Source organism: Dama dama, chromosome X (genome assembly GCF_033118175.1).
Source record: "Dama dama isolate Ldn47 chromosome X, ASM3311817v1, whole genome shotgun sequence".
NCBI classification, from domain to species: domain Eukaryota; kingdom Metazoa; phylum Chordata; class Mammalia; order Artiodactyla; family Cervidae; genus Dama; species Dama dama.
Window position 1 is genome coordinate 150,386,849 of NC_083714.1, and position 21,617 is coordinate 150,408,465.

General features: G+C 45.7%; 2 pseudogenes; one reads left to right on the forward strand and one right to left on the reverse strand.

The window, feature by feature from the left end:
• Positions 1-5,854: 5,854 nt before the first annotated feature.
• Positions 5,855-10,425, reverse strand: LOC133052945 (PI-PLC X domain-containing protein 1-like; annotated as a pseudogene).
• Positions 10,424-15,299, forward strand: LOC133052946 (PI-PLC X domain-containing protein 1-like; annotated as a pseudogene).
• Positions 15,300-21,617: the final 6,318 nt, after the last annotated feature.

The following is a 21,617-nucleotide window of genomic DNA, read 5'->3' on the forward strand; positions in this document are numbered from 1 at the left end:
TCGTAGATTGAATGCAATCCCTATCAAGCTATCACTGGTATTTTTCACAGAACAAGAACACATAATTTCACAATGTGGATTGAAATACAGAAAACCTCGAAGAGCCAAAGCAAACTTGAGAAAGAAGAATGGAAGAGGAGGAATCAATCTGCCTGACTTCAGACTATATTACAAAGCTACAGCCATCAGGACAGTATGGTACTGGCACAAAGACAGAAATATAGATCAATGGAACAGAAGAGAAAGCTCAGAGATAAACCCATGCACCCATAGACACCGTATCTTTAACAAAGGATGCAAAAATATACAATGGAGAAAAGACAATCTCTTTAACAAGTGGTGATGGGAAAACTGGCCTACCAAATGCAAAAGAAGGAAACTAGAAGGCTTTCTAACACCATACACAAAAATAAACTCAAAATGGATGAAAGAATCAATGCAATACGAGAACGTGTAAAACTGGAGCCTATTATACAGAGTGAAGTAAGTCAGAAGGAGAAACACCCATAGAGTATATTAACACATATCTATGGAAACTTGAAATATAATAATGATGACTGCAAACACGAGGCAGCAATAGAGACACAGATATAAAAAAGAGACTTTTGGACTCTGTGGGAGAAGGCCTGGGTGAGATGATTTGAGTAACTAGCATCAAAACATGTATGTTATGATATGTGAAATAGATCACCCGTCCAACTTTGACGCATGACACAGGGCACTCAAAGCCGCTGTACTGGGGAAACCTTGAGGGATGGGATGGGGAGAGAAGTGGTAGGGGTTTCAGAATGGCAAGACATGTACTCCCATGGCTGATTCAACTCCTTATATGGCAAAAACCACCACAATACTGCAAAGTAAGGAGCCTCCAATTAAAATAAATACATTAATTTAAAAGAAAAAGACCCATGTGCATGTTGTCTACAAGAAACCCACTTCAGACCTAAAGACACATACAGACTGAAAGTGACAGGATGGAAACATACATGCCATGCAAATGGGAATCAAAAGAAAGATGGAATAGCAATCCTCATATCAGACCTTAAACAAAAGAAGATTACAATAGATAAGGAAGGACACTACATAGTGATGAAGGAATAAATACAAGATGAAGACATAACAAATGCAAACATCTCTGCCCCCAACACAGGAGCACCTCAATACATAAGACAGACATCAACAGACATTAAAAGAGAAATTGACAGTAAAACAATCATAGTCAACTTTAACACCCCACTCACACCAATGGACAGATCATCAAAACAGAAAATTAATGCAGAAACACATGTCTTAAATGATACATGAGATGAGATGAATCTCATTGATATCTTCAGGACATGCCATTCAAATGGAGAAGAATACACCTTCTTCTCATGTGCACAGGGAATATTTTCCAGGAGAGACCATATCTTGGGTCCCAAATCAAATCTCAGTAAAATGAACAAAATTGAAATTGTATCAAGCATCTTCTCTGACCACAACACTGAGACTAGATATCAATTAGGAGAAAAAAAGAAAACTGTAAGAAACACAAACACATGGAGATGAAACAACACGTTTCTAAATAACCAACAGGTTGCTGAAGAAGTCAAAATGGAAATCGAAAATTTTCTAGAAAACAAGGACAAAGAAAACACGGCAGCTCACAATCTATGGGAGGCAGGAAAACAAGTTCTAAGAGGGAAGTTTATAGCAATACAATCCTAACTCAAGAAACAAGAAAAGCATCTAATAGACAACCTCAGTTGACTCCTAAAACAACTGATAACGAAGAACAATAACAACAGCAAGAAAAAAACAGCCAAAATTAGTACATGGGAAAAAATCATAAAGATCTGAGCTGAAATAAATGAAAAATAATTGAAAGAAACAAAAGCAAAGATTAATAAGCTAAAAGCTGGTTCTTTGAGAAGATAATATTGACAAACCTTTAGCCAGATTCATCGAGAAAAATAGAAGAATGAAATCAACAAACTTAAAAATGAAAAAGGAGAGGTTACAACAGAAAATGCAGAAACACAAAGGCTTGTAAGAGACTATTATGAACAACTCTATGGCAATAAAATGGATAACCTGGAAGAAATGGACAGATGCTTAGAAAAGCTCAATCTTCCAAGACTGAAACAGGAAGAAATAGAAATTATGAACCACTCAATTACAAGCTCCAAATCGAAGCTGTGATCAACAAATTCCCAAAAGGCAAAAGCTCAGGACCAGATGGCTTCACAGGTGAATTCCATCAAACACTCAGAGATGAGCAAATGCCTATCTTTCTAAAACTCTCTCAAAAAACCTGCAGACAAAGGAACACTTCCAAACTCATTCTACAAGACTACCATCACCCTGATACCAAAACCAGACAAAGACAAGACCAAATAAGAAAACTACAGGCCAATATCACTGATGAACATAGATGCAAAAAATCCTCAGCAAAATTTTAGCACACAGAATTCAACAAAACATCAAAAACCATGATCAAGTTGGCTTTATTCCAGGGATGCAAGGATTCTTCAATATTCGTAAATCAATCAATGTGACACACCATATTAACCACAGGAAAGCTAAAAATCATATGATAACCTAAATAGATGCAGAAAAAGCCATTAAATTTTAAAATTTTCAATTATTAAATTAAAAATAAATAAACTTTAAAAAGAAACTAAAAAATGGAAAAAACATTGAAATAACTCAAATGTCCATCAAAATGAATAAATAAAACTTGCAATACAAAATTATTTGGCCATCAAAAGAATGGAGTTCTTATAAAAGCTATAACATGTTAGAGCTCTGAAATGATCATGTTAATTAAAAGAAGCCAGGAACAAAAGGCTGTGTATTGCATATTCTGTTCGTGTGAACACGTGTGTCTCAGATTAGGTAATTCTCTAAAGACCGAAAATAGAGGAGTGAATGCAAGGGCCCAGATGAAGGGGGAAATGGAAAATGACTGCCAACTGGAGAGTGTTTCCCATTGGAGTGATGAAAATATTCTAGAATGAGGCTGTGGTTATGGTTATTCAACTTATGAATAAGTTACAAATCAATGAATTATACAGCTTAACTAGTAAATTCATGGTACAGGTACATCATGTCAATGAATCAAACTTTTTTTTAACTACTGAAATTAACTTCTGTCCAGGAATATTATCCTTCAAAAACAAAGGAGAAGGAGATATTCTCACAGGAACACAAAATTGGGGAATTCATTTTCAGCAGATACCTTGTCCATAAGAAATGTTAAAAGAAGTTATTTACACAGAATAAGATGATATTTAAGAGAAACTATGAGTTAAGAAAGAGTGTTATGTTGAAGTTTGACAGAAAACAACAAAATCCTGGAAAGTAATTATCCTTCAATGAAAATTTAATTGAAAAAATAAACAAAGGCAAATTGAAATGAAGATTTTCTTCTTATTATTAATTGGTTAAAGATAAATGCTTCTTTGGGTTTCTCTGTTTTTCACTAATTATGAATCTTCATAGTTAAAGTGGGTTTCACGTATACAAGATCCAGTTTCACTCAGTGGTAAAGAATCCGCCTGCAATGCAGGAGCTGTGGCAGATGCAAATTCCATCTCTGGGTCAGGAAGATTCCCTGCAGGAGAGCATGGAAACCCACCCCAGCATTCTTGCCTGGAGAATCCCCATGAACAGAAGAGACTGGTGGGCTCACAGTCCATAGGGTGGCAAAGAGTTGGACACGACAATGCAAGTAAGCAACAGCAGACACACATTCCTAACAGAAACTCTGAAGATACTAAAAATAGATGAGAAAATTCTCAGCCTAAACAAAGGAAAACAAACAAACAAAAATCCTAGATTATAGAGCTGAATTAGAAAAGGTTTTAGGCAATAAAATATCTCCCAACACTAGTGTAAACATTGTGTTCCACACAAGGGAGAGGAGTCATTTTTAATACTCACTCAATAGAAAAACATTCTAGTTATATTCATAAATTAAAGGAAATGAAAATGTGCAGAAAACATTGTATAAAATCTACTCATCATTTTGTATCTAATTTTAGCCTCCAACTAATAAAAACAAATTAAAAAAAACAAACATTAAGGGAATTTTTAAGAAAAAACGTCTGTGAAAATTTAAGCAGCCTCCAAGGAAAAGAGTTGGACACGACTGAGTGAACTGAACTGAAGCAGTCCCAATGAATGTAAATTTTTCTTTTCTCCATAGGCTCAAAATAATTGACAATTAAGAATGAATTTCACTTTAACACATATTTTTCAATTTCACCAGGATGTTTTATATACAAATATAAGATTTTTCAAGCTAAAAAGGTTTGTACCTTGCAGTGACTATTTTGTTTCACTGACTTAGACATAAAGACACATTGTGTGTCTCTATCTTGACCATCTTTGTGGTATCACTATGCATTTAGAATCAACTGTTTGAATGTGGGGTCTGTGAAGTTCTCAGGTCACATACTGCTGAAGCCTAGCTTGAAGGATCTTGAGCATTATCTTGCTAGCATGTAAAATGAGTGCAGTCGTGTGGTAGTTTGAACATTGTTTAGCATTGCCCTTCTTTGGGATTGAAATGAAAACTGACCTTTCTCAGTCCTGAGGCCACTGCCAAGTTTTCCAAACTGGCTGGCCTATTGAGTGCACCACTTTAACAGCACCATCTTTTAGGATTTGAAAGCTCTCAGCTGGAATTTAATCACCTCCACTAGCTTTGTTTGTACTGCTGCTTCCTAAGGCCCACTTGACTTTGCACTCCTGGATGTCTGGCTCTAGGTGAGTCATCACACTATCGTGGTTATCCAGGATAATAAGATCTTTTTTTTTAAATTTGCAGTTCTTCTGTGTATTCCTGCTACCTCTTCTTAATCTCTTCTGTTTCAGTTAGGCCCATAACGTTTCTGGGCTTTATTGTGCCTGTCTTTGCATGAAATGTTCCCTTGGCGTGTCTAATTTTCCTGAAGAGATCTCTAGTCTTTCCCAATCTACTGTGTCCCTGTGGTTCTTTGCTTTATTCAAATCCCTTGTGAGTATACTCTGGAAGGGACAAATAGACTCAAGGGTTAGGCCTGGCACACACGGCACCAGAAGACCTATGGATGGAGGTTCCCAACATTGTGCAGGAGGTGGTGATCAAAAGCATCCACAAGAAAAAGAATTGCAAAGAGGCAAAGTGATTGTCTGAGGAGGCCTTACAAGTAGATAAGAAGAGAAGAGAAACGTAAAGCACACACGGAAAGATATAGCCACTGCCATACTGCCTCCCCCGCCTCCCGATCTGGGGGTCGCCCTCCGCTGCTCTCGGTGCCAGGGGGAGGGGACAACACAGACTCTCCTACTGGGAAGCCATGGACCGGGTGTGTCTCCCTAAGGATGTTATTGTATAAATCATGCACTCACCTTTAATCATCACCTCACACTCTGCATTCACCAAGAGACACACGGTGGACCGAGGAGACAATGGACCCTGCCACCTGGCCACACCCCTGCAGTCTCCAACGTTCAGTGGACGGGCGGACGGATGACCAGCCCCGCAGGACAGGGCTGAGAATAGCCTCCGCAATACCCAGCTCCTAAACGCGCCGTTCATCAGCCCCAAGGCGGCTTCCGGTTTAGGCTGGTGACGGCACACGACGTGACTGAGACGCAGCCCCCGTGATGCCCAGCTCCACCCACGCGCCGTCCGGCGGCCTCGACGCAGCTTCCAGTTCAGCCCAGTGACGTCACAGGATTTGAACAAGGAGTGGCGTCCGCAATGCCCAGCCCCACAGTGCGCCGTCCGTCAGCCCCGAGGCGGCTTCCAGTTCAGGCTGGTCACATCACAGAACGTGACTGAGACGCAGCCTCAGCGCTGCCAAGCTCCAGACGCGCCAGTCCGTTAGCCCCGGAGCAGCTTCTGGTTCAACTTGATGACATCGCCAACAAGCCCGACAGCCCAGATGAAGTCGCCTGCGATGGTGCTGGTATAGCCGGCAGCTGACCCCGGGCACTGGCCCCGCACCCATGTGCAAAGGTAGTGGAGCCAGGGACCAGGCTGGGTGGATGAGGACAAAGTGCAGTTTCTCCATGAGGTTGATGCCGGCCATGAACAAAAGAGGGGCTGCAGTTCATGGTGCGAGATGTGGGGTCCGGTGCCCACGTGTGCAGTCACTAACCCATGGAGTCATGTGGCCAACCAAACCGTGTGGTCACTGGCTCACATGATTGGTCACCCACCCATGGGGTCACTAACCTGCGAGGTCATGTGGTCACCTGTCCACATGATTACCCCCTCACGCCATCACCCACCCATGTGGTCACCCACTCACTGGGTCAGCAACTCACATGGTAACCCACCCTGCAGGCAGGATCTCAAACCGGTCACCCACCCACACACTTACCCACCCACGCGGTCACCAACCCACACATCTCCTGCCCATGTGAACAGTAACCCATGGGTCACCTGCCCACGCAGTCACCAAGCTGTGCCATCACCCACCCAGACTCTGGCCTCCTCCGTGGTCAGAGATTCGGATGTCCGACAGAGACCCAAGTTCAGACAGCAGGGACTCACAGGGGTGTTGACTGATGAATTTCTCCTGTTACAGAGGGCAGGCGGGCTGGACAGTGACCCCAGAGATGTCCACGTCCTGACCTCGTGTGGTGGACACAAAAATGTCCGCACGGATGTTCACACCCTGTCTACATCCTGACCCTCTGTGGTAGACACAGTAACATCCCCAAGGATGTCCATGCCATGGTCCCCAGGTAGTGAAAAGAATAACGTCCCCCAGTATGTCCTGTTCCATTTCTCCTCTTGAACCCAAACCCAGCCCCATGTGCTAGGACATGCGTGTGACCAGGTGTCCTGGTATGAAGGCGGCACTCACCTTGGTGGCTGCAGCTCTTCATGTGCTCCAGGTAGTGGACGAGGTCTAGGTGCTTCACCTGGTTCCCCCACCAGCAGGGGATACCGGGCCACAGTTCTGCATGCTGACTCATGGATGCTTCGTCCTTGTATGACAGGATGACCTGCTGGCCCCAGGACCACGGCTGGCACAGAGTTGGCGCCTCCTGTGGGGAGAATCATCCAGGTGCCCACGAGACGTGTGCACAGGGGTTATTGGGGTGCCTTGTGACATGATGTGTCAGGTATTAGGGGTGTCCCAGAAGCTACAGCAGTGTGTGGATTATTGGGGTGTCTATGAGAAGTGATGGACTGGTTATTGGGTTCTCTGTGAGAAGAGACAGTCAAGGGTGGAATAATGGCATGTCTGGGTAGAGACACTAGTGGGTAGATTACTGGGGTGTCTGAGTGGAGAAGGTGGTGGGTGGGTTATTGGGGTATCTTGAGCAGTGATTGGTAGATTTTTGGGGTGTTTGAGTGGAGACAGTGGTGGGTAGATTACTTGGGTGTCTTGAGCAGTGATGGGTCAATTATTGGGGTACATACCTGAGTGGAAACAGAGGTGGGTGGATTATTGGGATTTCTGATAGGAAATGGCAGGTGGATTACTGGGGCTCTTGAGGCGTGATTGATGGATTTTGGGAGTGTCTGAATAGAGACTGGGCAGGGTGGATTATTGGGCGTGCCTGTGACCAGTGATGGGCTGGTTACTGGGGTGTTTGAGTGGAGACAGTGGTGGGTGGATTACTTGGGTTCTGTGAGCGGCGTCACCTGGTATCTGAATCAGCCTCATGCAGCGAGAAGATAGTTGGATTACAGTGAAACCTAGTGCTCCCGCTGCCAGGAGCATGGGGAGCCTGTGGCCCCTGCACACCCCATGGAAACACAGCATGTCCCCAAAGATGTTCTTGATGCAGCCCATCAGGTACTCATGCAGGTCCTCCATCATGCCCTCGGAGTTCCTGCGTGTCAGGATGACCACCTCCTGGGGATGGTTCTCCAGCCACTCTGAGATCTCTGTGAGGGCATTCTGGACGGAGGTGGAGGAGAGGGGCCTTGTAGTGAGAGACAGAGGGGTGTGGGTGGGGACTTCTCCCCACACAGCCCCTCTACAGACGGGTTGGGGGTCTTCACACACAAAGACATAAAGCACGGTGCCTGCTCCCAAGGGACCCAGCCTCTTCTGAGTGGCAGTGGGGAGCTGTGGCATTGCTCTGGGGTGTGTGTGTGTGCGTGTGTGTGTGTGTGTGTGTGTGTGTGTGTGTGTGTGTTTCTGTGTGTGTATGCAGATGCTCTGGTAGGTAGAGGTGCACACACATGTGTGCATGTGTTCAGGGTCTGTGTGTGCATGGATATGCATGTGTGTGTGTGTGTGTGCACAGCAGCAGAGAGCAGTGCTTATAATACTGTGTGAAGTCTGTACTCCAGGGAGCGTGGGAGGCCAGCGGCCAGAGTGAAACATTAAGTGACTTGTCCAGCAGCCGAGAGAATGGACTGGACACCCCAAACCTGGTAGACACAGGAAAAGATGTGTCAGGGACCTGGTTTAGCCAAATTCTGGGAGACACCCCAGAGTCCTGGGGTACAGCTGTGAGTTCAGAAATGCATGTTGGTCAGGAATTCTGAGTGCCTGATGCCAGAGGTCAGCCCTCTCCTGCCAGAAGTGGACGTCTGTCTGTACCCTTAGAGATCAGTGTCTTCTAACTGGAGTGGACCTGTGTTGTCCCTTTAGAGGTCTGTGTCTCCTGCCTGGAGTGACCAGATGTCCATCTGAGTGGACGTGTGCCCATCCCCTCCGAGGCCCTCCACGTCCTGCCTGGACCAGACGTGGGTGTCCCTGGCTGGCGGACCCCCGTTCATACCCTCTGCCCCTGCCCCCACCTCCACGAGGGCCGTCGTGTACACTATGTGGCCAGAGTGCAGGTTCCCCTCAGTGCCCTCCTCTGTGTGCTCCATCTGCAGGTCCTCACGCCCAGCATCCAGCTGCTTCGTGATGCTCAGCACCTGCACACAGATGTCGGTCACCTGTGCTGGGCACAGAGGGCAGCCCCCCTGCTCAGGGGCTGGGGCATGCACTGAGGATGCCCAATGAGGGCCACATCGTCCACTGTGAAATCAACAGTGTTGGTGCTGCCCTGCTTCTGGGAACAGGGTTGAGGCCCTGCTTCTGGGAACAGGGTCTCCAGGGTCACTGGTCACATGGAGCACACAGCCCGGATCCAGATTGTGGTCTTGGGGGCAGTGTTCTTGCAGAGTCCAGCCTCACCCTCCTCTCAGGCAGTCCCTGGGTGGAAGCACCCTGTGGGTTCACCAGCCCAGGCTCCAAACACCCAAGCTGGACCCTTGGACATGAGGACACACAAGACCCATGGTATCAGAGTCATCCTATTATAACTTTCCCCCCTCCACACTAATAGTCCCCCACTACAGTAAGGGTCCTCCTTGATTATGAATCCCCTCTCCACAGTAGGGCTTCCCTGGTGGCTCGGCTGGTAAAGATTCTGCCTGCATTGTGGGAGACGTGGGCTCAGTCCCTGGGTTGGGAAGATCCACTGGAGAAGGGAAAGGTTATGCACCCCAGTATTCTGGCCTAGAGAATTCCATGGCCTGTCTAGAGTCAGACATGACTGATCAACTTTCACTTTCTCCACAGTGACATCCCCCCTACATGGTCATAGCCCTATTTATTGTTGTATCTCCCCTCTATCATATTAGTCAGCTCTCTACAGTAATGGTGCCCCTTGTGCAAATAAAGTCCTACCTCTTTGTAATCACCCCCTCTCTAGAATAATAGTCCTTCTCCCTGAAGAGCTCATCCTCCTGTAATACTCCCCTTTCCTCGTCACAATAACCTTTCAGAATAAAAGTCTCTTCTCTAATCCGAATAGTCAACGAGATGCAAGTAGAACACACAGCAAAACAGTATGTCAGAACCCCAAGCACCACGCCATGGGGACCCCTGTGGATGTGTGTGCCCCGCCACATAGGGCTCCTTTGGTGTGTCTGTGTCACCATCCTGGGGACACCTGAGGGTGTGTGTCTGTCTTCCCCTCACAGAGGAGACCTCCCCATAATACAGGTCACCTGCCTCCTGGGTGTCCTTTCCACAACTCTCCACCTAGCACAGGTCACCTGCCCACTCCCGAGTCGTCCTGTCTCCACATCCCTGGACCTCTGTTCCATCATAATCCGGGTCAGGGTGTCACAAGCGCTTCATCTTCCCATTTGCACTGGCCTGAGATGGTGGTGGGTTCACTGGGATGGGAGGAATAATGTCCCATCGCCTGTGGACACCAATCCTGTACTTGCAAGACACTTTCCCATCTCCCAGGCACATAGGTGTGGGTCACCTGTCCTCTCTTCCTTGTCTCTGAACCCCAGCTGTCTGGTTTCCCAGTGCAGATTCAGGAGTGCTCAGCAGTAGTGCCACCCAGCCGCGAGGCCTTGGACAGCACCCCAGGGAGCAAGCCGGGTGCCCCTGCACACCCTGATGGCGCTTCCTCCTGTGAGTCAGCCGCCCACTCTGAGTTCTCAGCCCACTCAGGTGAGCAGGTGGGGCGCATGCCGGTGAGGTCAGGTTCTGCCCCCGCCGGCCCACAGTGAGACACTGGAGGAGGCCCCGTGTGACCTCATGCGGTAGACTGAGGTAGAGAACCCACCTGGGCCCAGTTGCCCCCAGGAGCAGGGGCCCACCTGGAGGGGACAGATGACTGTCAAGCACAGCTCTTGCCTTGTGTAATTCCTTCCTCCTGGGAGATCCCCGGCTGCTGGAATCCTTCTCAGGGGATCTGATGGGCAGAGAGCCAGGGCTGGAATATGGGCAAACCTCATTCCTGCTTGCATCAGGTGCCTGCAGCCTGGCTTTAAGAGCTCACACCCAGAGGAGGGAGTGAGCAGTAGGGCGTCCACCAGAACCTGGGAGTCCTGCAGGACTGGGGTCCCTCTGCTCTGAGGGTCCCTTGGTGCCAGGGTCTCTCTGTTCTATGTCCCTCCAGGGCAGGGTCCCTCCATCCTGGGGGGCCTCAGTGCCGTGGTCTCAAGTGGTATGGTTGCCAAGGAGAAGTGGGCTGTGTGCGGGGTGGGGGACATGGGTGGTGGTCTTTCAAGGGGTGTTGAAGGTCATTTGCTGCAGCAGCACCTAATTTAATCCTTGTAGAGGTGGATGGCAAGTGCCTGTGTGTAGCTGACAATATTCATATGAGTCTTTGCTTTTTCTTTTAATTTGGATTGGGTGGGGGCACTGAGACTTCCTTTCCCATTTTTTCCCCATGTTTTATCCTCATATTTTTTTGTCCGTCATGACTCTCTACAGAGAACACAGTACCATTTTCTGCTACTAGTTTATGTTAATATTAGTTTTTTGCTTTTTCTTTTATTTTGGATGAGAGAATCTATTATTTTCTTTCCTTTTTTTTTTTTATCCTTATGTTTTCTTGTTTTTCCATTATGATTCCTTGTAGAGGACACAGTACATTTTCTGCTACAAATTTATATTAGGGCTTCCTTGTGGCTCAGTTGGTAAAGAATCTGCTTGCAATGCTGGTGACATGGGTTCGATTCCTGGGTTGGGAAGATCTCCTGGAGAAGGAAATGGAAACACACTCCAGTAATCTTGCCTGGATAATTCCATGGACACAGGGGTCTGGTGGGCTACAGTCCACTCGATAGAAAAGAGTTGGAAACAACTGAACAACTTTCACTTTTCAATTTATGTTAGTTATTTTTTGCTTTTTCCTGTCTTATTTGTGTGGTGGACAGATGTTTCTTCCTTTCATTCTCCCTGCTTGATTCCTTCTTGCCTTTCCTAGTACTGTTTCTGGGGGTGGGCACAGACTTTTGTGGGTCTTGTGTGTCCTCATGTTCAAGGGTCCATCTTAGGTGTTTGGAGCCTGGGCTGTTGAACCCACAGGGCGCTTCCACCCAGGGACTGCCTGAGAGGAGGGTGAGGCTGGACTCTGGAGGAACACCCCCCCAAGACCACAATTTGGACCCGGGCTGTGTGCTCCATGTGACCAGTGACCCTGGAGACCCTGTTCCCAGAAGCAGGGCCTCAGTCCTGGCAACACCAACACTGTTGATTTCACAGTGGACGATGTGGCCCTCATTGGGCATCCTCAGTGCATGCCCAGCCCCCGAGCGGGGGGCCGCCCTCTGTGCCCAGCACAGGTGACCGACCTCTGTGTGCAGGTGCTGAGCATCACGAAGCAGCTGGATGCTGGGCGTGAGGACCTGTGGATGGCGCACACAGAGGAGGGCACTGAGGGGAACCTGCACTCTACCACATGGTGTACACGATGGCCCTCATGGAGGTAAGGGTGGGGGCAGGGGGTATGGATGGGAGTCCATCAGCCAGGGACACCCACGTCTGGTCCAGGCAGGATGTGGAGGGCCTCTGAGGGGATGGGCACACGTCCACTCAGATGGACATCTGGTCACTCCAGGCAGGAGAGGCAGACCTCTAAGGGGAAAACACAGGTCCACTCCAGTTAGAAGATGCTGACCTCTAAGGGGATGAAAACACATCCACTCAGATGGACACACGTCCACTCAGATGGACAGACGGTCACTCCAGGCAGGAGAGGCTGACCTTTAAGGGGACAACACAGGTCCACTCCCGTTAGAAGACATTGATCTCTAAGGGGACGGATACACTCCTCCTGGCAGGAGAGGGCTGACCTCTGGCATCAGACACTCAGAATTCCTGACCAACATGCATTTCTGAACTCACACCTCTAGCCCTGGCCTCTGGGGTGTCTCCCAGAATTTGGTTAAACCAGGCTCCTGACACGTCTTTTCCTGTGTCCCGTTTTGGGGTGTCCAGTCCATTCTCTCGGCTGCTGGACAAGTCACTTAATGTTTCAGTCTGGCCTCGGCCCCCAGTGCCCCCACCACAGAACCTAATGACCCTTGGAGATTCCGGCCTGGGCCTCACTGTGAAAGTACCCTGCTGGCCTCCCATGCTCCATGGAGTACAGACTTCTCACAGTATTATAAGCACTGCTCTCTCTTGCTGTGCACACACACACACACATGCATATCTGTGCACACACAGACACTGAACACATGCACACATGTGTGTGCACCTGTACCTACAGGAGCGTGTACATACACACACAGAAACACACACACACAGACCCCCCAGAGCAATGCCACAGTTCCCCACTGCCACTCATAAGAGGCTGGGTCCCTTGAGAGCAGGCGCCATGCTTTATGTCTTTGTGAGTCAGGACTCCAACCAGCCTGTAGATGGCTGTGCTGGGGGAAGTCCCCATCCACGCCCCTCTGTCTCTCAATACAAGGCCCCTTTCCTCCACCCCCTCCAAGAACGCCCTCCTGGAGATCTCGGAGTGGCTGGAGAACAACCCCCAGGAGGTGGTTATCCTGGCATGCAGGAACTTCGAGGGCATGATGGAGGACCTGCATGAGAACCTGATGGGCTGCATCAAGAATATCTTTGGGAACATCCTGTGTCCCCGTGGGGTGAGCAGGGGCCACAGGCTCCCCATACTCTTGTCAGCGGGAGCACTAGGCTTCACTGTAATCCAACTATCTGCTCGCTGCATGAAGCTGATTCAGACTCCAGGTGATGCTGCTCACAGAACTCCAGTAATCCACCCACCACTGTCTCCAATCAAACACCCCAGGAACCAGCCCATCACTGGTCACAGGCATGCCCAATAATCCACCCTGCCCGGTCTCTATTCAGACACTCCCAAAATCCATCAATCATGCCTCAAGTTGCCCCAGTAATCCACCTGCCATTTCCTATCAGAAATCCCAATAATCCACCCACCTCTGTTTCCACTCAGGTATGTACCCCAATAATTGACCCATCACTGCTCAAGACACCCAAGTAATCTACCCACCACTGTCTCCACTCAAGCACCCCAAAAATCTACCAATCACTGCTCAAGATACCCCAATAACTCACTCATCACCTTCTCTACTCAGACACCCCAGTAATCTACCCACTAGTGTCTCTACTCAGACATGCCATTATTCCACCCATGACTATCTCTTCTCACAGACAACCCAATAACCAGTCCATCACTTCTCATAGACACCCCAATAATCCACACACTGCTGTAGCTTCTGGGACACCCCCAATACCTGATGCATTGTCACAAGGCACCCCAATAACCCCTGTGCACACGTCTCATGGGCACCTGGATGATTCTCCCCACAGGAGGTGCCAGCTGTGCGCCAGCCGTGGTCCCGGGGCCAGCAGGTCATCCTGTCATACAAGGACGAGGCATCCATGAGTCAGCATGCAGAACTGTGGTCCGGTATCCCCTACTGGTGGGGGAACCAGGTGAAGCACCTAGACCTCGTCCACTACCTGGAGCACATGAAGAGCTGCAGCCACCTAGGTGAGTGCCGCCTTCATACCAGAACACCTGATCACACGCATGTCCTAGCACAAGGGGATGTCCTAGTTCAAGTGGATAAATGGAACAGTACATATTAGGGGACGTTAATCTGTTCAACACATGGCGAACAGGGCATGGACATTCTTGGGGATGTTACTGTGTCTACCACAGGGGGTCAGGATGTAGACAGGATGTGAACATCCGTGCAGACATTATTGTGTCCACTACATGGGGTCAGGACGTGGACATCTCTGGGGTCACTGTCCAGCCCGCCTGCCCTCTGTAACAGGAGAAATTCATCAGTCAACACCCCTGTGAGTCCCTGCTGTCTGAACTTGGGTCTCTGTCGGACATCTGAATCTCTGACCCCTGCAGAGGCCAGAGTCTGGGGGGCGATGGCACAGCTTGGTGACTGCATGAGCTGGTGACCCCATGGGTTATTTGTCACATGGGCAGGAGATGTGTGGCTTGGTGACCCTGTGGGTGGGTGACCATGTGGGTGGGTGACTGGTTTGAACTCCTGACAGCAGGGTGGGTTACCATGTGAGTTACTGACCTGGTGAGTGGGTGACTGTGTGGGTGGGTGATGGTGTGAGGGGGTAATCATGTGGACAGGTGACCACATGACCTCGCAGGTTAGTGACCCCATGGGTTGGTGACCACGTGGGTTGGTGGCCACTTGGAGGGATCACCACATTATGAAGTGACCCCGTGGGTGGGTGACCGACCATGTGAGTCGGTGACCACGTGGTCTGGTTTGTCACATGACTCTGTGGGTTAGTGATTTCACATGTAGGCGGCTGACCCCACAGCTGGCACCATGAACTGCAGCCCCTGTCTTGTCCCAGGCAGGCTGTTCATGGCCGGCATCAACCTCACAGAGAACCTGCAGCTTGTCCTCATCCCCCCGGCCTGGTCCCTGGCTCCACTACCTTTGCGCATGGGTGCGGGGCCAGTGCCTGGGGTCAGCTACCGGCTATACCAACACCATCGCAGGCGACTTCATCTGGGCTGTCGGGTTTGTTGGCGATGTCATCAGGTTGAACCAGAAGCTGCTTCAGGGCTGACAAATGGCACGTGTCTGGAGCTGGGCATCAAGGAGGCTGCGTCTCAGTCACGTTCGTGTTACCAGCATGAAACGGAAACCGCCTAGGGGCTGATGGACAACGCACTGAGGGGCTGAGCATTGCGAGGCCACTCCTGGTTCACATCCTGTGACGTCACTGGGCTGATCCGGAAGCTGCTTCGAGGCCGCAGGACGGCGCGTGGGTGGAGCTGGGTGTCACGGAGGCTGGGTCTCAGTCACGTCCTGTGCCGTCACCAGCCTAAACCGGTAGCCGCCTTGGTGCTGATGGACGGCATGTTTAGGAGCTGGGCATTGCAGAGGCTATTCTCAGTCCTGTCCTGCAGGACTGGTCATCCGTCTGCCCGTCCACTGAATGATGGTGACTGCAGAGGTGTGGCCAGGTGGCAGGGTCCATGGTCTCCTCGGTCCACCGTGTGTCTCTTGGTGAATGCAGGGTGTGAGGTGATGATTAAAGGTGAGTGCATGATTTATACAATCACATCCTTAGGGAGAAACACCCGGTCCATGGCTTCCCAGTAGGAGAGTCTGGGTTGTCCCCTCCCCCTGGCACCGAGAGCAGCGGAGGGCGACCCCCAGATCGGGAGGCGGGGGAGGCAGTATGGCAGTGGCTATATCTTTCCGTGTGTGCTTTACGTTTCTCTTCTCTTCTTATCTACTTGTAAGGCCTCCTCAGACAATCACTTTGCCTCTTTGCAATTCTTTTTCTTGTGGATGCTTTTGATCACCACCTCCTGCACAATGTTGGGAACCTCCATCCATAGGTCTTCTGGTGCCGTGTGTGCCAGGCCTAACCCTTGAGTCTATTTGTCCCTTCCAGAGTATACTCACAAGGGATTTGAATAAAGCAAAGAACCACAGGGACACAGTAGATTGGGAAAGACTAGAGATCTCTTCAGGAAAATTAGACACGCCAAGGGAACATTTCATGCAAAGACAGGCACAATAAAGCCCAGAAACGTTATGGGCCTAACTAAAACAGAAGAGATGAAGAGGTAGCAAGAATACACAGAAGAACTGCAAATTAAAAAAAAAAAAATCTTATTATCCTGGATAACCACGATGGTGTGATGACTCACCTAGAGCCAGACATCCAGGAGTGCAAAGTCAAGTGGGCCTTAGGAAGCAGCAGTACAAACAAAGCTAGTGGAGGTGATTAAATTCCAGCTGAGAGCTTTCAAATCCTAAAAGATGGTGCTGTTAAAGTGGTGCACTCAATAGGCCAGCTAGTTTGGAAAACTTGGCAGTGGCCTCAGGACTGAGAAAGGTCAGTTTTCATTTCAATCCCAAAGAAGGGCAATGCCAAACAATGTTCAAACTACCACATGGCAGCACTCATATTTCATGCTAGCAAGATAATGCTCAAAATCCTTCAAGCTAGGCTTCAACAGTATGTGACCTGAGAACTCCACAGACCCCACATTCAAACAGTTGATTCTTAACGCACAGTGATACCACAAAGATAGTCAAGATAAAGACACACGATGTGATTTTCTGTATGTTTAAGTCAGTGAAACAAAATATTCACTGCAAGGTACATACTTTTTTAGCTTGAAAAATCTTATATTTGAATGTAAAACATCCTGCTGAAATTGAAAAATATGTGTTAAAGTCAAATTCATTCTTAATTGTCAATTATTTTGAGCCTATGGAGAAAAGAAAATAAATTTACATTCATTGGGACTGCTTCAGTTCAGTTCAGTCACTCAGTCGTGTCCAACAATTTTCATTGGGTGGTGCTTAAATTTTCACGGACTATTTTTCTTAAAAATTCCCTTACAGTTTTAACATCTTAATTAGATATAAAATGATCAGTAGATTTTATACTATGTTTTCTGGACATTTTCATTTCCTTTAATTTATGAATGTAACTAGAAGGTTTTTCTATTGAGTGAGTATTAAAAATGACTCCTCTCTTTTGTGTGGAACACACTGTTTACACTAGTGTTGGGAGATAATTTATTGCCTAAAATCTTTTCTAATTCAGCTCTATAATCTAGGATTTTTGTTTGTTTTCCTTTGTTTAGGCTGAGAATTTTCTCATCTATATTTAGTATCTTCAGAGTTTCTGTTAGGAATGTGTGTCTGCTGTTGCTTACTTGCACCGTCGTGTCCAACTCTTTGCCACCCCATGGACTGTGAGCCCACCAGTCTCTTCTGTTCATGGGGATTCTCCAGGCAAGAATGCTGGGGTCAGTGTCCATGCTCTGCTGCAGGGGATCTTCCTGACCCAGAGATGGAATTCGCATCTGCCACAGCTCCTGCATTGCAGGCGGATTCTTTACCACTGAGTGAAACTGGATCTTGTATACGTGAAACCCACTTTAATTATGAAGATTCATAGTCAGTGAAAAACACAGATACAGAAGCCCTAAAAAGCATTTATCTTTAACCAATTAATAATAAGAATAAAAACCTTCATTTCAATTTGCCTTTGTTTATTTTTTCAATTAAATTTTCATTGAAGGATAGTTACTTTCCAGAATTTTGTTGTTTTCTGTCAAACTTCAACATAACAGTCTTTCTTAACTCATAGTTTCTCTTAAATATCATCTTATTCTGTGTAAATAACTTCTTTTAACATTTCTTACAGACAAGGTATCTGCTGAGAATGAATTCCCCAATGTTTTATTCATATGAAAATATCTCCTGCTCCTTTGCTTTTGAAGGATAATATTCCTGGATGTAGAAGTTAATTTCAGTAGTTTAAAAGAAAAAAAAAAATACGTTTGATTTATTGAAATGTTGTACCTGTAGCATGAATATACTAGTTAAACTGTATAATTCATTGATTTGTAACTTATTAATAGGTTGAATAACCATAACCACAGACTCATTCTAGAATATTTTCATCATTCCAATTGGGAAACACTCTTTTGCTGGCAGACATTTTCCATTTCCCCCTTCATCTGGGCCCTTGCATTCACTCCTCTATTTTCGGTCTTCAGAGAATTACCTAATCTAAGACATATGTGTTCACACGAACAGAATAATGCAATACACAGCCTTTTGTTCCCAGCTTCTTTTAATTAACATGATCATTTCAGAGCTCTAACATGTTATAGCTTATATAAGAACTCCATTCATTTGATGGCCAAATAATTTTGTATTGCATGTTTTATTTTTTTGATCACCAGTTGATGGTCATTTGAGTTATTTCAATGTTGTTTTCCTTTTTTAAGTTTATTTCTTTTGAAAAATTATTTTTTAATTTAATAATTGTAAAATTTTAAATTTAATGGCCTTTTCTGCATCTATTTAAGTTATCATATGATTTTTAGCTTTCCTGTGGTTAATATGGTGTGTCACATTAATTGATTTGCGAATATTGAAGAATCCTTGCATCCCTGGAATAAAGCCAACCTGATCATGGTTTTTGATATGTTGTTGAATTCTGTGTGCTAAAATTTTGCTGAGGATTTTTTGCATCTATGTTCATCAGTGATATTGGCCTGTAGTTTTCTTATTTGGTCTTGTCTTTGCCTGGTTTTGGTATCAGGGTGATGGTAGTCCTGTAGAATGAGTTTGGAAGTGTTCCTTCCTCCGAAATATTTTTGAGAGAGTTTTAGAAGGATAGGCATTTGCTCATCTCTGAATGTTTGATGGAATTCACCTGTGAAGTCATCTGGTCCTGGGATTTTGTCTTTTGGGAATTTCTTGGTCACAGCTTCGATTTGGAGCTTGTAATTGAGTGGTTCATAATTTCTATTTCTTCCTGTTTCAGTCTTGGAAGATTGAGCTTTTCTAAGCATCTGTCCATTTCTACCAGGTTATCTATTTTATTGCCATAGAGTTGTTCATAATAGTCTCTTATAATCCTTTGTGTTTCTGCATTTTCTGTTGTAATTCTCCCTTTTCATTTCTAAGTTTGTTGATTTCATTCTTCTCTCTCTGTTTCTTGATGAGTCTGGCTAAAGGCTTGTCAATTTTTTTTATCTTCTCACAGAACCAGCTTTTAGTTTGTTGACCTTTGCTATTGTTTCTTTCATTTATTTTTCATTTATTTCAGCTCAGATCTTTATGATTTCTTTCCATGTACTAATTTTGGCTATTTTTTTTTTTTGTTTGTTTGTTTTGTTTTTCTTTATCAGTTGTTTTAGGAGTCAATTGAGCTTGTCTATTCAATGCTTTTCTTGTTTCTTGAGTTAGGATTGTATTGCTACAAACTTCCCTCTTAGAACTTCTTTTCCTGCATCCCATAGATTGTGAGTTGTTGTTTTTTCATTGTCATTTTTTTTCTAGAAAATTTTCGATTTCCATTTTGACTTCTTCAGCAACCTGTTGGTTATTTAGAAACGTGTTGTTTCATCTCCATGTGTTTGTGTTTCTTACAGTTTTCTTTTTTTCTCCTAATTGATATCTAGTCTCATAGTGTTCTGGTAAGAAAAGATGCTTGATACAATTTCAATTTTGTTCATTTTACTGAGATTTGATTTGGGACCCAAGATGTGGTCTCTCCTGGAAAATGCTCCCTGTGCACATGAGAAGAAGGTGTATTCTTCTCCATTTGGATGGCATGTCCTGAAGATATCAATAAGATTCATCTCATCTCATGTATCATTTAAGACATGTGTTTCTGCATTAATTTTCTGTTTTGATGATCTGTCCATTGTTGTGAGTGGGGTGTTAAAGTCAACTATGATTGTTTTACTGTCAATTTCTCTTTTAATGTCTGTTAACGTTTGCCTTATGTATTGAGGTGCTCCTTTGTTGGGGGCATAGATGTTTACAATTGGTATGTCTTCATCTTGTATTGATCCCTTCATCACTATGTAGTGTCCTCCCTTATCTATTGTAGTCTTCTTTCGTTTAAGGTCTGATATGAGGATTGCTATTCTATCTTTCTTTTGATTCCCATTTGCATGGCATATATGTTTCCATCCTGTCACTGTCAGTCTGTATGTGTCTTTAGGTCTGAAGTGCGGTTCTTATAGACAGCAGGTACATGGGTCTTTTTCTTTTAAATTAATGTATTTATTTTAATTGGAGGCTACTTACTTTGCAGTATTTTGGTGGTTTTTGCCATATATTGAGCTGAATCAGCCATGGGCGTACATGTCTTCCCCATCCTGAAACCCTTACCGCTTCTCTCGCCATCCCACCCTTCAGGGTTTCCCCACTACAGCGGCTTTCAGTGCCCTATATCATGCATCAAAGTTGGGACAGGTGATCTATTTTACATATTGTAATATACATGTTTCGCTGCTAGTCTCTCAAATAATCTCACCCTGACCTTCTCCAACAGTGTCCAAAAGTCTCTTCATTATATCTGTGTCTCTTTTACTGCCTTGCATATGTGGTCATCATTACCATCTTTCTAATTTCTATATATATGTGTTAATATACTTTATGGGTCTTTTTCCTTCTAACATACTTCACTCTTTATAATAGGCTCCAGTTTCACCCACCTCATTAGAAGTGATTCAGATACATTCTTTTTAATAGCTGAGTCATGTGTATCATGGTTTTCTTTTCCATTTGTATGTTGAAGGACATCTAGGTTGCTTCCATATCCAAGCTATTGTAAACAGTGCTGCGATGAGCATTAGGGTACTCATGTCTTTTTCAGTGCTGGTTTCCTCAGTGTGTATGCCCAGCAGTGGGATTTCTGGGTTGCTTGGCAATTCTGTTTCCAGTTTTTTAAGGAATCCCCACACTGTTCTCCATAGGGCCATTCTAGTTTACATTCCCACCAACGGTGTAAGAGGGTTCCCTTACTCTGCACCCTCTGCAGCATTTATTGTTTGTAGACTTCCTGATAGCAGCCATCTTGACCAGCGAGAGATGATCCCTCATGTGGTTATGATTTGCATTTCTCTGATAATGAGTGATGCTAAGCATCTTTTCATGTGTTTGTTAGCCATTTGTATATCTTCTTTGGAGGAAAGTCTCTTCAGTTCTTTGTCCCATTTTTTTGATTGGGTCATTTATTTTTCTGGTGTGGAGCTGCTTGTATATTTTTGAGATTAATTCTTTGTCAGTTGCTTCATTTGCTATTATTTTCTCCCATTCTGAAGGCTGTCTTTTCACCTTTCTCATACTTTCCTTCATTGTTCCCAAGCTTTTAAGTTTAATCAGGTCCAGATTGTTTAATTTTGCTTGTATTTCCATTACTCTGAGAGGTGTGTCATAGACGATCCTACAGTGATTTATGTAAGGGAGTGTTTTGAATATGTTCTCCTCTAGGCATTTTATAGTGTCTAGTACTGCATCTTTCGTCAATTTTGAGTTTATTTTTGTGTACAGTGTTAGAAAATGTTCTAGTTCCCTTCTTTTACATTTGGTACACCAGTTTTCCCAT